This window comes from Manis pentadactyla, chromosome 4 (genome assembly GCF_030020395.1).
Source record: "Manis pentadactyla isolate mManPen7 chromosome 4, mManPen7.hap1, whole genome shotgun sequence".
Taxonomy (NCBI): Eukaryota; Metazoa; Chordata; class Mammalia; order Pholidota; family Manidae; genus Manis; species Manis pentadactyla.
In genome coordinates, this window is record NC_080022.1 from 85115278 (window position 1) to 85120674 (window position 5397).

Consider the following 5397-nt stretch of genomic DNA (forward strand, 5'->3'; position numbering starts at 1 on the left):
GAATGAAATAGCAAAGTACCAGATGCTACCGCAGGGAAAAGGGTTTCTGAGTAACCTCCCAAGAGACTTGGAAGAGCACAAAGACAAAACACAATTATGTTGAGCAACAAAAAGACTTTATTTAAGGCTAAATACACACTCGAAGAAAGGGGAGTGCAGGCAGCCTCAGAGAGGAGACACACTTAAAGGCTTAGGATTTTAGTCATTTTAGGATTTCAAGAATGGGGTAGAGGACCAAGGGGGTATAGGCTTGACATGTCCCATAATGTGTATTTCCAGTGAGAGATATTATGTCAGTATCCATTGTAGGTCCTCTAGATATTTTGTAAGATAAACCTAACACAAGGAATTTCTTAAACCTGTTCTCCATACTGGTTACCCTCAAGCCTTAAGATAGGGTCAGTTGTTGGCTAATTACCATAAAATATGTTAGGAATCTTATCTCTTAACTCCCTGGTTTTAAAATGAAATCTTCTCCTTAAAATGGAGTCCCTCCTATTCTTACTATACTATTTATATCTCAGTGTTTTTCATCATAGGCAGGAAAAATTAATCATGATGCTTGTCCCATGTACCTACTCTACCTCAATTCTTTTCGAGGTTTTCCACAAATAGCTGATGATCTCTGGATGTTCATTCATATTTTAAAATGTAGCTCTTAAAAGCTGATTAGTTCATGGCTGGTAGATCTCACCTTAGCATGACCAGGTAGGCAGCAAACTGGCAATTTAATTTAATGCCAGTCCCACTATCACAATTTGTCAGAGTTGGGAGAGCCTTTCTCTTAGACCTTTTAGTTTCCCCAAAGAGAATATTAAATGCCCACACACTATTTTACTGGAAATACAGTCTGGTTATCTCAGTATGCAGACTTTTTATGCAGCCCTATATATTACCCCATCCCTCTGGAATGCTTAGGATCCTGTAATCTAATCTATGCCTGAAAGATTTTGAATTTGATTGGCTATAAGAGAAGAGGGTACCAGAGGTACTACTTTCTTTACAGATTCTTAACCTATTTGCAGCTCTGTATCTCACTGATGTATCTACTAGACCAACTAATTCCAAACCTAGTTCTCCTCACAGGTTCTTTGTGGCAAGTCAAATTGTTCCTCATCCTTAATCCAGGAACACAAGATGGGAGCTCCCTCTGTTTAGCTCATTTAGGTACCACCTACATGCTTTAGCCTATGAGCTTTCACTGAAATTACTATTCCATTAAAGCGTCCTCTCTTATTCTTTGTCTCCATGAGTTTTCCCATTTTTTATTTTATTCTCCTTTTGGAAGGAAAGGAAGAGGAGGAAAATGCACACATTCAATTTACCTTCTTTAGCCAGAAATCTCCCAATATCTAATTTTTTGAGAAGTACTTACACATGCTGTGTAAAAAATTTTCCCTTTTTTTCTTATTTTTTAGGAAAAAAATACACATACTAAAAAATTCTCATTTTTGCAAGATTAAAAAATACAAGAATTCCAAATATCAAGTCATGAAAGGTGTTTGTGTATCTTGATACTGTATCAAATAGTTAAATTACATGTACAATGATAAAAAAATCAAATTTCATGTCATTTTGAAATGCATATTTTTATTATATACTTTTCTAATTATTTTGAAGTAAGCAGGATAGGAATTTTTTTCAATAAACCAAACTCAAAATTTTCTTTGTATTTTATGAATACTATTAATTCTACATTAAGACCAATTCTATAAAAATCTTTCAAAAAATATTGGTCTAAACATTTTACTTCAAATTATTTCATCATTATTATGCAATTTTTTAATGTAAAGATTTTTAGACATCACATAATTTACTGTGAAAAGCATTTATGACTCAAATTTTATGAAGCACTGAGTAAGATGCCCTACAGCCCTTTCTAATGTGAAATTTAAAAGTTCTATTATTTTTAAATTACATTTAACATTCACATATTTCTTTTTTTTTGAAGTATAGTTGATATGCAATATTGCATTGACTTCAAGTATACAACACAGAAGCTGAACATTTACACACTTCATTAAATTTTCACCCCTACTAGTGCAGTTATTTTATGTCAACATAAAAGATGTTACAGAATCTCCATGGAAAATACATATATTCTCCATGCTGCATTTCCATCCCTGTGACCAACTTTTATTATGATTGAGATTTTGTGCCTCTTTAACCCCCTCCTCCCTGGTAACCACCTGTCACTTTTCAGTGTCTCTCAGTTTACTGCTGTTTTTTTCATTTTATTTTGGATTTTTATCTTCTTTTTATTGGGCAATTTGCAACACTTCATGTACAGTATCTCAATTGCTTCTCATGGAACCCTGTGAGATAGGTATTTCATTCACATCTTATAGAGAATATAACGGTTTCAGAAAAATAAGTCACTTGCCCATGATCACACTGCTAGGGAGAAGCCAAACTGTAGTAAGAATCTAATCTGTCTCACACACTAGGACAACCTGACAGGAACAAAATTTATCTCATGAATGCAAGATCCATGTTTTCAAAGAGAAGCAGAATCACTTCATTTTATAATCATATATAGTATCAATGTTATCATTGCCTGAAAAAAGTAGTCTCCTAAGTAATTCTTCCAGTTTACTGATTCTGCTAAAACATCTTCACAAATAACATTCTTAGTGAAAGTACCCAACAAGTCCTCAAAAACAAAACACCCAATGAAATGGAACTTTATTTAGCGCAAATTATGCTTTTAGGACTTCAGCTTATAGCTATAACTTTCATAGATATATATAGTACCATTGGGTTCAAAGTTATCACTGTGATTGATAAAGACAAGAAACAGCCTACATGTTCCTCAGTAAGAGATTAAATAAATTATGGCATATCCATTCAATAAAATCTAATGCAACCCAAAAAGGAAAAACGTTCCTTGTTCCTCATATACTGATATGAAAGTATCTCCATTAGAAAAATGTCCAGGGTGAGCTCTCCATATAGTTTGCTACATTTGTGCAAAAATTCCATGCACAAACTTGCTTATTTAGGCATGGAATCTTTCTCAAAAATATACAATAAATATACATGGTCACAATAAATTGGTGACAATGCCTGCCTCCAGGAAGAAAAATCAGGGTGTAGAGGGCAGAAGTGGGAGAGGCCCTTTATTTTAAGTTACTTTTGTACCTTGACCCAGGGGATTTTTTTAATTAAAATTTTCTAATTAAAAAAATACAGACTGATTATACATTTGAGATATTATAGTGGTAATTTCTGACTACAGAAAAAGAGTTTTCTTATACGAATCACAATAGTTGCAATGTAAATACATTTTTAATGTGAAAAAGGCCTAAAATTTCCTTAATAGACAACTTGTCATTGTTGCATCAAGTAATGTCAAATGCACCTGTAATCCCTTAAAGTAAGTATGATATCTTTGAGGGAAAAGAGCCAGATCAAATACATCATTAAGGAGAAACATGCATACTGGACTATGAAGTCTATACTGAGGACAAAGGCCATTATTTAACATATTTCTTAATTCCCCAATACCTGATAGGTTTCTCAAAATATAGTTCCTCAGCTGATGAATACCAAATTTGCTTATTGGTTATTAGCAGCTCTGGAGCTGCCTGGCAACAGTGTGGAATAAATGGATAATTCAGCAGAAACTAGCTTCTAGACTTTAATTTTAATTACTTTGAAAGAGGGTCATTTAGTATCAAATGCTTAAACATCCATTACAATTGCTAGACTGTGAAGTCAGCATTAATAATTCTGATCAGCTATATAAAATTCACCAAGTTTTCTTTTGAAAAAGATAATATAAATCCCAAAGAATAAGGGAGAGACTAGCAATTGAAGGTCATGTTTACTCATCTAGCACCATCGTATCAGTCTAAAGACCTTCCAAACAGCAGAAAGGAGGATGGGAAGAAAGGAGGATGTTTGGAAAGTAAGGGTACTTCTCAAGTTGTGGTCCCATTTGTTCTCTAAGGGAATGCAGGGTCCAGTAAGGAAGAAAATCCTTAAGGCTACAGAATAAGAGAAGCTTTTGGTTCAGATGGTGAAGGAAGCCCTCACGAACCATAGAATCAGTATATCCAGGAGGCAGTGCTGGAGTCAGGCTCATGAACCAGGTGGTTTCCTCTTGGCATCCAAGTCCTTCCTAACTTCTTCAAGTTTTTAATTCAGGTTTGGTATGTCATAGTTCTGAGCCAAATACATTCCAACCAGCTTGCCAAAAGTAAATCCAAGCAGTATCTGGACCACGTGATTGACAAGCAGGGCACAAAGTTTGTTTTCTTTTGTTTTGTTTTTAGTTTCCACAAATAAGTGAAATCATACAGTATTTGTCTTTCTCCACCTGGCTTATGTCACAGCATAATACCCTCTAGGTCCATCCAGGTTGTCACAAATGTCAGAATTTCTTTCTTTTTTATAATATTCACACATTTCTTACAGTGCATTCTCAGTACAAGGTATTTTTAAATTATTTGATTTAAAAAGTACACATCTTCCTTAACATGCAATAGAGTTATTTTCCAGAAACCAATTGTAAATTGAAAATATCCTAAGTCAAATGTGTATTTTACATTTAACATACTGAACATCATAGCTTAGCCTACCTCAAATATGCTCAGAACCCTTACATTAGCTTACAGTTGGGCAAAATCACCTAACACAAAGTCTGCTTTACAATATGTGTCGAATATCTCATGTAATTCATTGAATACTGAACTGACAGTGAAATATAAAATGGTTGTGTGGGTGCAGAATGGTCGTAAGTTCATTGGTTGTGATCAGGTGGCTGAGTGGGAGCCGAGGCTCACTGCTGCTGCCCAGCGCCGTGAGACTAGGGTACTGCTGATTGACAGCCCAGGAAAAGATCACAGCTGAAAGTCTGAAGTGAGGTTTCTACTGAATGCATATTGCTTTTGCACCATCATAAAGTTAAAAACATCCTAAATTGAACCATCTTAAGCCAGGGACCATCTCTATGTGCTAAACGGTAATTCAATGTCAGGAACTCTTCTAGTTACTGGGGATAGAATAATGAAAAAAGCAAGTAAAGTTTTTCTTGAAGCGTACATTCTTGGGGCAGAAAGACATGAGAGTAAACAGCTGAACATACATAAATAGGATAACTGTGATGAAAACACATGAAGTAAATAAATAATGAATGTGATAGAGAATACCTGGCTCATGGAGTAGGAAGGCAAACTCTTCAGGTAGATGATGTTTGTCCAAATCTTCAAATGTTCTTTGAAGGTTGTTGGACCTACTCTTGTTGAGTCATTTCTTTCAAATTATTGAAATACATAGAGAAGACATAGTGCTTAGACAAACCTCGTATATTGGGCAGAGGCAGGGTGGTTAGACTTTTGGGGATGTCTGCTTAGCTCACAGTGACCCTTAAATCACCCCTTCCCCCATCCCCAG

General features: G+C 35.1%; 1 pseudogene; it reads right to left on the minus strand.

Annotated features, from left to right (window-relative positions):
• Positions 1–4083: 4083 nt before the first annotated feature.
• Positions 4084–4568, minus strand: LOC118911632 (short transmembrane mitochondrial protein 1-like; annotated as a pseudogene).
• Between the last annotated feature and the right edge of the window lie 829 nt (positions 4569–5397).